Source organism: Lissotriton helveticus, chromosome 3_1 (genome assembly GCF_964261635.1).
Source record: "Lissotriton helveticus chromosome 3_1, aLisHel1.1, whole genome shotgun sequence".
NCBI classification, from domain to species: Eukaryota; Metazoa; Chordata; class Amphibia; order Caudata; family Salamandridae; genus Lissotriton; species Lissotriton helveticus.
Window position 1 is genome coordinate 139,078,420 of NC_136061.1, and position 13,015 is coordinate 139,091,434.

Sequence of the window (13,015 nt, forward strand, 5' to 3'; positions counted from 1 at the left end):
CCGCGTCAGGAATCGAACCCTGGTCCCGGGCAACCTCTGCTTCCGGGTTTGCCGCCTCTAACCAGTGAGCCACACCACTCCACAACATTTACTACATTATTTTAAATTATTTATTTTTAGATATTTTATTTTTTAAATTACATTACATACTTTAAAATAAATTGAAAAAAAAAATGTTTTTACACCTCTCTGCAACGCAGCCCCCTGACGCGTTAGCAGAGGGGGACCTAATTCCCCTTGCATACTGGGGGTCCCTGGGGCACAACTAGCCCACCAGGAACCTCCAGTATTCCCCAGGGGGCTGCATTGCAGAGAGGTGTAATGAGGCCACACCCTTTTTTATACCTCTCTGCAGCGCCGCCCCCGGGCGCGTTTGCAGAGGGGGAATTAATTCCCCTTGCATACTAGGGGTCCCTGGGGGCCAACTAGCCCACCTGGAACCTCCAGTATGCGCCAGGGGGCTGCATTGCAGAGAGGTGTAATGAGGCTATGCCTCTTTTTACACCTCTCTGCAACGCAGCCCCTGGCGCGTTTGCAGAGGGGGAACTAATTCCCCTTGCATACTGGGGGTCCCTGGGGGCCAACTAGCCCACCTGGAACCTCAAGTATGTGCCAGGGGGCTGCATTGCAGAGAGGTGTAATGAGGCTATGCCCCTTTTTACACCTCTCTGCAACGCAGCCCCCTGGCGCGTTTGCAGAAGGGAAACTAATTCCCCTTGCATACTGGGGGTCCCTGGGGGCCAACTAGCCCACCTGGAACCTCCAGTATGCGCCAGGGGCTGCATTGCAGAGAGGTGTAATCAGGCCACACCCTTTTTTACACCTCTCTGCAACGCAGCCCCCGGGCGCGTTTGCAGAGGGGGAACTAATTCCCCTTGCATACTGGGGGTCCCTGGGGGCCAACTAGCCCACTGGAACCTCCAGAATGTGCCAGGGGGCTGCATTGCAGAGAGGTGTAATGAGGCTATGCCCCATTTTACACCTCTCTGCAACGCAGCCCCCTGGCGCGTTTGCAGAGGGGGAACTAATTCCCCATGCATACTGGGGGTCCCTGGGGGCCAACTAGCCCTCCAGGAGCCTCCAGTATGCGCCAGGGGGCTGCGTTGCTTTGCCCCGGGGGACGGCGGTCCCCGGGGCAGAGTGAGGGGGATTGGGGCCCCTCACACTTCTTTATCACTATTCCCCGCGATTTGGTCCCCCCGGGGGGTAATTTGAAAAAAAACAGACCAGGTTTTTAAAAAACAATTTTTTGGGCCTTGGGGGTCCTTGTGGGACCACCTGGGCAGGCCTAGGGGGTATGGGTGTTTCTACCATGCCCCCTTTTTGTGTTCTACACGTTTGTTTTTCTGATTTCTTGTGCCTCGGTCTACCGAGCACAAGATGGCTGCCAATACTTCCTGGTTTGAAGTGTTGAAAGCCAATGAGCATGCAGTTCATGCTGATTGGCTGCCACTGTCTGTCAACACTCCAAAACAGAAATTGTAGGCAGCCATCTTGTGCCTCGGTATGCGGGGTATGCGTACCGTACGCGTACGGTGCGGGCACGGTGCGCACTTATAGATATATATATTTTTTCTCTTTTGATTTTCTCAGGAACTACTGGAGGGATTTACACCATTTAAGCAAAAGCATGAAATTTCTTGTAATTCCGTTCAGCCGTTCGGGCTGTAGCCGTGTCTAAACTGTAGGAGAGTAGGGTCTGCTATCCTATGGTCACCCCAAATTTTTGCTTTTTGCTTCACTGGTTTATGACTTAATGTGGCTGTGGGCCTGCTAATCAGACCCACAGCCTGCTGTTCTCTCTCTAAATTGATGCCAATGCACATTAGGTGCATTACGAAATTGGAACTGGTTCACCTTATTGGCCCCTGTAACAGTGTACCCAGGTACCCAGGGCATAGGTGCTTCCAAGGCCTACCAGGGGCTGCAGCACGTATTGTGCCACCCCTGGCCTGGCCTCCATATTTGAGACAACTGGCTGATCACTCAGCTGGGGTAAGTCGGTGTAACCACCCCTTACTTAGGTGTAGTATGCCTATGCCTAACCTAAAATGGACACATATGTTCCTATCAGCCACTCCTATGGAAGGCCTCATCAATCCTGGAGGCAGAGTGCTTGGAAATATGTGAGATGGTGCTCTGGCATGAGCTGAGGCTGTCTGCAGCTTTCGGAACCATGTCCTTTAGCTGTTTCATGATACTGCCATACCATATACTCTTAAGTGCATTATGAACCTCGCGGTTAAATGCTATCTTTGGTTTGGCTTTATCAAAACATGTCGAGTAAGGTGTCATACTAATTGGAATACTACCCCCTCGCCAGTTCTGGCGACGGGGGTAGCATTCCACCCTTCTAGAGGGATACGACATGTACCTAACCTGAATCCCGGTTAAAGTTAAACAGAGCCTCAGCATCACAAAATGGACGCTGCCACCACAGACACAAGTCTGACCTCCTGCTGCTGGGAGTCCTTCCAGCGAGGTCAGCTTGGAACAAGGGTTTCCTGCCTTGGGGGGTGCTAGCACCACCCCAGACAGGATTTTGTGTATTGGGTAGGACAGGGCTGAATAGAATCAGACATGCCTGGGGCACACAAGGTGTCCCTGTGCATATGCCAGTTCAAACCGGTGCTGGGGCTCTCCAGCCCCAGTCTTGGCGCGAAGCTGGACAAAGGAAAGGGGGTGTAACCACCCCCCTTCCTGGTCCCACCCAGAGGAGGGACCTAGCAGGAAATCCGGCCCCTAGAATTCGAATAAGAGTAGGAGCTGTGTCCCAAGACTTCAGATCATCCTGAACTCGACTTGAAATACAAAAGAAAACTGGACTTCGACATTCTGCTGCACAGAAGACTGAAGAGAATCTCCCTTGTGGCCAAGGAGGGACCACCCTGTGAATACAGGCACCAACCAGCAACTCAACGTCTGCTTTGCCGCCGCCTCCCACTGGAGCCCGAGCCCAGAGCCTGACAAGACCCAGACTCCCAGACATCTCAGAGGCCGATCCACAGTCCCTGCAAAGAAGAGACCCGTGGAGGCACCGAGAGACGTGGGACCGGACATCTTGGAAGACCCCCAAAGAGCTGACTGCGCAGCACCCGAGGCCCGCTCGACGCTGTGCTTTGGGGTTTGAGAAGCCCCAATCACGAGCAGCATTTGCTCCGAAGATCAGCCCCCCAGCATATCCACGATCTGTGTGGGGCCCTTTTGCACTTTGCCACTCAACGCGCCATCCCGGCCACTTGCCACGCGGCTAGCGGCCATCTTGGCACCGAAAACTACAATTTACACCACTGGTCTAGTTGCTCTAGACTGGCCCTTGCTCCCCTGAAAAGGAGCATCCGCTCTGACCTTGCTGGTCCGAGTGAGAAGCTTGCATCGATTCCTGCATGGCTTGCTTTAGCCAAGGCCTGTTTGCTCCAATCAAGTTGCCGACACCGCCATCAGCGAGAGCCTTCGTAGGACAGCTCGTGACCAACACCTAGACGTCCCTGACCTCTTCGTGTCCACGTGGCTGCAGAGACAATCTTTACTTCATCACCTGTTTGCACCCGACATCGCCTGGTTCCATCCTGGTTCCACGGTAGTCACTGGCTAGTGACTTTGAACATTGTCCCCTCTGCTTTCAGGTCTACACCTCTTCAGATCCACCCTTAGATTCACCGGAACTCTCCTCGACGACCCGCCTGCAGCATCTTCAGCTCCAAGCACCATCGACCTGCGTGACGAAACCCGACACTACTTCGCACCTGTGCACCCGCTTCCTGTGGGTGAGGTAACTCAGCAACCCCGGTGTTCCCACACTGGTATACACCTCTAGTGCCTGTGTCTAAAGTTTTGTCCTTGTAGGTTCATCGGAAGGTTCCTAAAACATTAACTTTGTAACTTTTATGCACCATTGACATTGCATTGGTGCATGCGTGCGCTTTAAGCGCTGCACCCGAGTCCCGCGGGCCTTTCCCGACTTCATCACTGCTAGTCCCGAACAGCTCCAGCGTTTCCCCAGGCCCTAGGCCTCTTCACTTTCCCCATAGTGGTTCTTATACCACAGTTTTAGTATATGGTTTAGGTGGCCCCTAGGGCTCCTCCATATTGTGCAACTTTTGTATATTTAAACTGTGTTTTGTTTTAACGTGTTTGCTTCTGTGCTCATAAAGAGTATAGGGGATATTTGTAGAAATAAATCTATATATATTTTCAATATATATCTGTGTGGTGTCCTTTCATTTGGTATTCAAGGGGATTGTGTATGGTAAAACAGCTTGCTTCACATGCCTTACAGAGTTTAGCCTAAGACTGCTTTGTCCATGCTACTAGGATAGCTGGTCTATCAAGGTTGACTTACAACCAATCATCATAAGGGTTGCTTGGCATGGTACAAGGTGATCACTAGAACTAGTGAGCATCATATACCAGGCCAACTTCTCACATTGGTGAGCAGCGGTTGGGATTTGAGCTTGCTGTTGTTTTACCATTACAATCTTTGGAGAGTATCATTTGAAAGATCATACAGGTACCTGATAGGTACATTAAAACAAGACTAGTATACTTAAGTTCTACTGAACTTAGTTGTTGTAGAGGATAGGGAGTAGCACACCCTGACTACAACTACTAGATAGGTTTAGTAGGAAAACACCAGTGTAGGTAGATTGCAACATATCCACCCACACTAGAGCAATGTCTGGAGCAGAGGGATCCACTGGACCTATCTCTGTTGAGAGTGACCCTCCAAGGGCACCATCCAAATTTGCTATCTTTACTTTTAAAGAACTGAGGCAGCTGTGTTCCTTAAGAGGAATCAAAACGGGTCCTACCCCTACAGCAGGTCACCTCAGAGAGCTGTTAGACCAGTCTGAAGCTCTAAAGACCTCCAAACCAGGCCCCTCAGGGAATGGAGATGGAGGCTCTCCCACTGAAGATGACAACACTGACACCCCTGCCCCTGTCATCCAGATAGATGAGGAAGACCAGGTCACTGGAGATACTCAGCCAGAGGATGAGGAAGAAGAGGAGGAGGAGGAGGAAAGTGGGTCTGATGATGAGAGAAATAGCCAGGTGTTAGTCAGCAGGCTTAACCAGGCTAACGTAAGCTTATTTGGGACTGAAGGTGGGTCCAACCCATTCAGACCCCCAAATGGACTTAACCAGGAGCCCAGGAGGAGGAGGAATCACTCAGGTGAATCCAATGCCTCCCATGCTTCTAGAGGTTCTCATGGACTCTCCAGAAGGGAGCTGTCTAGCCCTCAGAGAAGGGAACATGAGGCCAAAATGAGAGAGGCTGAGCTTAGGATCCAGAAGCAAGAATTAGAAGTTGCCCTGGCCAAAGAGAAACTTGCTAGAGCAAGACAGCCTAGAGAGAGTGGATTAGGATCCACTGGTGGCAGCAATATCCAAAAGGATAAAGACAGGTCCTATGACAATAGAAACCTGAGTAAGATTGTGCCCCCTTACAAGAGTGGGGATGACATCCACAAATGGATGACTGCACTTGAGAGAGCCTGCAGACTACAGCAGATCCCTCAGGAGCAGTGGGCAGCAATCTTGTGGCTCTCCTTTGAAGGCAGAGGCAGAGACAGACTCCTCACAGTTAGTGATGGGGAGTCTAGAAACTACCTGGTCCTGAAGAGTGCTCTGATTGATGGGTTAGGCTTAACCACTGAACAGTACAGGTTAATGTTCAGAGACACCCAGAAGACACAGACTCAGGACTGGTCTGAATTTGTTGAATGTGCCACTAAGGCTCTGGAGGGCTGGTTGCTGGGAAGTAAGGTTACAGACTATGAAGGATTGTACAATTTGCTTATGAGAGAACAGATGTTAAATAACTGTCAGAACCAGCAGTTGCATCAACATTTGGTTGACTCAGATCTAACCTCTCCCCAAGAATTGGGAAAGAGGGCAGACAAATGGGTTGGAACCAGAGTTAAGCAAAAGAACCAGAACCAGAACCAGAACCAGGGTGGTGACCAAAAGAAAACAGACCAGAAGGGTGGGGAGCAGAAAGCTAAAGACCAGAAGTCTTCAACAGGGCCCCAAACTAATACTGAGGGTGGGTCCCAAACTTCCAAGAAGAAGAAGAAAGAAGGTCAAAGAAAACCCTGGTGTAGTACATGTAAAAACACCTCTCACTGGACAAGTGAGTGTAAAAAGGGTGGAGCCCCCAACACTGCAGCCCCTAAGGCACCTGCACCCAATAGTACAGTTAGCCGTGTTGGTCCACAAACTAAGGGGGTAGTAGGTATCACCTTGGGAACTGAGGGAGAGTCTGGCCTAGTCAGAACCCCTACACAGGCTGTCTTGATCTGTGATGTGGACCTAGATTTGTCCACTACTGTCAGCCCCAGTAATCTGGGCAAGTACAGGCAGACTCCTTTGATTTATGACAAAGTGGCTCAAGCATACAGGGACACATGTGCCAGTGTCACCATGGTGACACCTAGCTTTGTGGACCCTGGACAATACCTACCAGGTGATAATTACCTGGTGACCAATGCCAGTAATGTCACATCTACAAATAGTGTGGCACTTGTTAACTTTTCCTGGGGAGGGGTAACTGGCCTAAAAAGAGTTGTGGTTAGTGCTGATCTCCCAGTAGAATGTTTGTTGGGCAATGACCTGGAGAACTCTCTATGGTCAGAAGTTGAGTACAGGACGCATGCAGAGATGTTAGGGATATCATCACATGTCCTTGCTGTGACCAGGTCACAGGCCAAAAAGTGCCTCTCTGAACCTCAGGTCTTGGATCCTGGAACAATGGACCAAGTACCTTCCAAGAGGAAGAACAGGAGGGTAAAGGCTGTGCCTTCCCAACTGCCTACAAGTGAGGATCAGCCTTCACAGGAAGATGATCTTGAGACCCCTGAAGGAATTGTCCCTGAAGAGCTTGAACCTGATCAGGTTGAGTTTCTGGGGACAGGGGGACCTTCTAGGGCAGACTTGGGGCAGGCTCAGTTAACCTGTCCTTCCCTTGAACCCCTCAGACAGCAGGCTGCTGCTGAGGCTGCTGGGAATGCTCAAGGTACCCATAAAGTATATTGGGATGATGGGCTCCTTTATTCAGAGGGTAGAGACCCCAAGCCTGGTACAACCAGGAGGTTGGTCATACCTCTGCAATTTAGGGGCCTCCTTCTTACCTTGGCCCATGATATTCCCTTAGCAGGACACCTAGGCCAGAATAAAACTTGGGACAGACTTGTCTGTCATTTTCACTGGCCTCACATGTCTGAAGAAACCAAGGAGTTTTGTCGCTCCTGTGTAACCTGCCAAGCCAGTGGCAAAGCAGGTGGTACCACAAAAGCCCCCCTGATACCACTACCTGTGGTGGGGGTGCCCTTTGAAAGAGTGGGGATTGACATTGTAGGACCAATGGATCCCCCTACAGCATCTGGGCACAGATTCATACTGGTGGTGGTGGACCATGCCACCAGGTACCCAGAGGCAATTCCACTTAGGACCACAACAGCTCCTGTTGTGGCCAGGGCCTTACTTGGAGTTTTCTCCATAGTGGGGTTTCCTAAGGAGGTAGCATCTGATAGAGGTGCCAACTTCATGTCAGGATACTTAACAGCTATGTGGAAGGAATTTGGTGTCACCTACAAGTTCACCACTCCCTATCATCCACAATGCAATGGGCTTGTTGAAAGGTTCAACAAGACCCTAAAGGGCATGATCAAAGGATTACCTGAAAAGCTCAGGCGAAGATGGGATATCCTTCTGCCCTGCCTTCTGTTTGCTTACAGAGAGGTCCCACAAAAGGGCGTTGGCTTCAGCCCCTTTGAATTGTTGTTTGGGCACCCTGTAAGAGGACCCCTGTGTTTGGTGAGGGAAGGATGGGAGTTACCTCTCAAAAAGCCCAAGCAAGACATAGTGGACTATGTACTTGGTCTCCGCTCCAGGATGGCTGAGTATATGGAGAAGGCATCCAAAAACCTTGAGGCTAGCCAAGAATTACAAAAAGCTTGGCATGACCAAAAGGCTGTCCTGACTGAGTACCAGCATGGACAGAAGGTATGGGTGTTGGAGCCAGTGGCCCCAGCAGCACTCCAAGACAAATGGTCTGGACCCCATACAATCATTGAGAAAAAGCTAGAGGTTACCTACTTGGTGGACCTTGGAACTCCCAGGAGCCCCCACAGGGTGCTCCATGTTAACAGGCTGAAAGCATATGTTGACAGGGCAGACATGGGCTTGCTCATGGCTACAGATGAGGGCAGGAGGAAGTGAGTGACCCTCTTCCAGACCTGCTGACTCAGAACCCTGAGGATGGTTCAGTTGATGGTGTGGCCTTAGATGGCAGCCTCACTGAACATCAGCAAAATGACTGTAGACAAGTTTTGCAGGCATATCGACATATGTTCTCCCTGACTTGTAGGCCCCCCAAACCCCTCCACCTTGGAGATGGCATGGCCTCTGAGCATGGGCACAGCTCCCACCCCTAGAGATTACATCAAAAGCCTGGGGGTGTGGATAGATAAATCGTTGACCTTCGACATGCAGGTAACTAAAGTCTCAGCGACCTGTTTTGGCCTCCTAAGGATGGTAAAAAAACTCCTGCCACTTCTCCCCTTTGAGGCAAGACAGATAGTCATTCAGGGCTTAATTCAATCCCGCCTAGATTTTAACAATGCTCTGTACCTTGGGGCGCCGTAATACACCCTACAAAAATTACAACGTACTCAGAATTGTGCAGCTCGCACCTTACTTGGCACCCCTCGGAGAACTTCAATACAAACTGGCTTAAGAGCATTACACTAGCTCCCCATCAGGGAGAGAGTCAAGTTTAAATCTCTATGCATTGCACATCAGGCGTACTGGAAATCAGGCCCAGAGATCAATCACTCTCTGGTATCGCCATATGAACCCACCAAAGCTCTTCGATCCTCACACGCCTTTCTAGCCCAAATCCCAAGAATTCATAGAGTGAGGGCCGGAGGTCGATCCTTCGCATATAAAGCCCTGAAAATATGGAACACCCTACCACTTCATCTTAGAGCAGACTCTGACCTTCTGAGCTTCCGTAAGAAACTTAAAAGTTTTTTGTTCAATCAATAGTGTTGACTCACCTTGTTTTTTTCTTGAGCACGGATGGTAATTTTTAGCACCTGGATGCCTCAGGGCAGCTGCTAGCGCTTTATAAATATGTTTTTCATTTCATTTCATTTCATTTCTGGCACCCAGTCAGACTAACTGGTGTACCCATGTGGTGGACACTGGTGATAGTCTCCCTGTAAAGAACAAAATTTACAGGCAACCTGACCATGTCAGAGATTGTATCAAGACTGAGGTGCAAAATATGCTGGAATTAGGTGTCATTGAGCCTTCAGAGAGCCCCTGGGCTAGCCCAGTGGTTCTGGTCCCTAAACCTCACACCAGAGATGGGAAGAGAGAGATGAGGTTCTGTGTGGATTACAGAGGACTCAATGCTGTCACCAGGACAGATGCACACCCTATTCCAAGGGCAGATGAGCTCATAGACAAATTGGCTTCTGCCAAGTATTTGAGCACATTTGACTTGACAGCTGGCTACTGGCAAATCAGGTTAGCTGAGGAGTCTAAAGCCAAGACAGCATTTGTTACCCCAGGTGGGCATTATCAATTTGTGGTAATGCCCTTTGGTTTGAAAAATGCACCTGCCACCTTCCAAAGGTTGGTGAATCAAGTCCTTACTGGGTTGGATGACTTTTGCGCAGCATATCTGGATGATATTGCTGTCTTCAGCTCCACCTGGGAGGATCACCTGGTCCACCTGAAGGAAGTGCTAGAGGCTCTGCAAAAGGCAGGCCTCACTATCAAGGCAACCAAGTGCCAGATAGGGCAGAGTAAAGTTGTATACTTGGGCCACCTTGTAGGTGGAGGCCAAGTTCAACCACTGGAGAGTAAGATCCAGACCATAAAGGACTGGTCCCCTCCAACTACCCAGACTCAGGTCAGAGCTTTCTTGGGCCTGACTGGGTACTACAGGAAGTTTGTTAAGAACTATGGGTCCATTGTGACTCCTCTTAATGATCTGACATCCAAGAAGATGCCCAAAAAGGTTCAGTGGACAGAATACTGTCAAAAGGCATTTAATGACCTGAAGAAGGCCATGTGCTCTGCACCTATCCTGAAGAGTCCTGACTACTCAAGAGAGTTCATTGTCCAAACAGATGCTTCTGAGTTTGGAGTGGGAGCTGTGCTTTCACAATTTAATGTAGATGGTCAAGACCAGCCCATTGTTTTATTAGCAGAAGGCTGACCCCCAGAGAGAAACGTTGGTCAGCCATTGAGAGGGAGGCCTTTGCTGTGGTGTGGGCCCTGAAGAAGTTGAGACCATACTTGTTTGGCACTCACTTCAAGATTCAGACCGACCATAAGCCCCTCTTATGGCTTAATCAGATGAAGGGTGAAAACCCCAAACTGCTCAGGTGGTCCATTTCCCTACAGGAGATGGACTTTACAGTGGAGCACCGCCCAGGGACTGACCATGGTAATGCAGATGGTCTCTCCAGGTACTTCCACTTAGAACATGAAGAAACAACTGGTCAAGGTTAGTCTAACGTCCCTGCGTTTGGGGGGGGGGGTTGTGTAGGAGAGTAGGGTCTGCTATCCTATGGTCACCCCAAATTTTTGCTTTTTGCTTCACTGGTTTATGACTTAATGTAGCTGTGGGCCTGCTAATCAGACCCACAGCCTGCTGTTCTCTCTCTAAATTGATGCCAATGCACATTAGGTGCATTACGAAATTGGAACTGGTTCACCTTATTGGCCCCTGTAACAGTGTACCCAGGTACCCAGGGCATAGGTGCTTCCAAGGCCTACCAGGGGCTGCAGCACATATTGTGCCACCCCTGGCCTGGCCTCCATATTTGACACAACTGGCTGATCACTCAGCTGGGGTAAGTCGGTGTAACCACCCCTTATTTAGGTGTAGTATGCCTATGCCTAACCTAAAATGTACACATATGTTCCTATCAGCCACTCCTATGGAAGGCCTCATCAATCCTGGAGGCAGAGTGCTTGGAAATATGTGAGATGGTGCTCTGGCATGAGCTGAGCCTGTCTGCAGCTTCGGAACCATGTCCTTTAGCTGTTTCATGATACTGCCATACCATATACTCTTAAGTGCATTATGATCCTCGCGGTTAAATGCTATCTTTGGTTTGGCTTTATCAAAACATGTCGAGTTCTGGCGACGGGGGTAGCATTCCACCCTTCTAGAGGGATACGACATGTACCTAACCTGAACCCCGGTTAAAGTTAAACAGAGCCTCAGCATCACAAAATGGACGCTGCCACCACAGACAAAAGTCTGACCTCCTGCTGCTGGGAGTCTTTCCACCGAGGGCAGCTTGGACAAAGGGTTTCCTGCCTTGGGAGGTGCTAGCACCACCCCAGACAGGATTTTGTGTATTGGGTAGGACAGGGCTGAATAGAATCAGACATGCCTGGGGCACACAAGGTGTCCCTGTCCATATGCCAGTTCAAACCGGTGCTGGGGCTCTCCAGCCCCAGTCTTGGCGTGAAGCTGGACAAAGGAAAGGGGGGGTAACCACCCCCCTTCCTGGTCCCACCCAGAGGACGGACCTAGCAGGAAATCCGGCCCCTAGAATTCGAATAAGAGTAGGAGCTGTGTCCCAAGACTTCAGATCATCCTTAACTCGACTTGAAATACAGAAGAAAACTGGACTTCGACATTATGCTGCACAGAAGACTGAAGAGAATCTCCCTTGTGGCCAAGGAGTGACCACCCTGTGAATACAGGCACCAACCAGCAACTCGACGTCTGCTTTGCCGCCGCCTCCCGCCAGAGCCCGAGACTGGAGCCTGACAAGACCCAGACTCCCAGACATCTCAGAGCCCGATCCACAGTCCCTGCAAAGAAGAGACCCGTGAAGGCACCGAGAGACGTGGGACCGGACATCTTGGAAGAACCCCAAAGAGCTGACTGCGCAGCACCCGAGGCACCCTCGATGCTGTGCTTTGGGGGTTGAGAAGCCCCAATCCCGAGCAGCATTTGCACCGAAGATCAGCCCCCCAGCATCTCCACGATCTGCGAGGGGCCCTTTTGCACTTTGCCACTCGACGCGCCATCCCGGCCACTTGCCACGCGGTTACGGCCATCTTGGCAAAGAAAACTACGATTTACACCGCTGGTCTGGTTGCTCCAGACCGGCCCTTGCTCCCCTGAAAAGGTGACCTTGCTGGTCCGAGTGAGAAGCTTGCATCGATTCCTGCGTGGCTTGCTTTAGCCAAGGCCTGTTTGCTCCAATCAAGTTGCCGACACCGCCATCAGCGAGAGCCTTTGTGGGACAGCTCGTGACCAACGCCTGGACGTCCCTGACCTCTTCGTGTCCACGTGGCTGCAGAGACAATCTTCACTTCATCACCTGTTTGCACCCGACATCGCCTGGTTCCATCCTGGTTCCACGGTAGTCACTGGCTAGATCCACCCTTGGATCCACCGGAACTCTCCTTAACGACCCTCCTGCAGCATCTTCAGCTCCAAGCACCATCGACCTGCGTGACGAAACCCGACACTACTTCGCACCTGTGCACCCGCTTCCCGTGGGTGAGGTAACTCAGCAATGCCGGTGTTCCCACACTGGTATACACCTCTAGTGCCTGTGTCTAAAGTTTTGTCCTTGTAGTTTCATCGGAACGTTCCTAAAACATTAACTTTGTAACTTTTACGCACCATTGACATTGCATTGGTGCATGCGTGCGCTTTAAGCGCTGCACCCGAGTCCCGCGGGCCTTTCCCGACTTCATCACTGCTAGTCCCGAACAGCTCCAGCGATTCCCCAGGCCCTAGGCCTCTTCACTTTCCCCATAGTGGTTCTTATACCACTATTTTAGTATATGGTTTAGGTGGCCCCTAGGGCTCTTCCATATTGTGCAACTTTTGTATATTTAAACTGTGTTTTGTTTTAACGCGTTTGCTTCTGTGCTCATAAAGAGAATAGGGGATATTTGTAGAAATAAATCTATATATATTTTCAATATATATCTGTGTGGTGTCCTTTCATTTGGTATTCAAGGG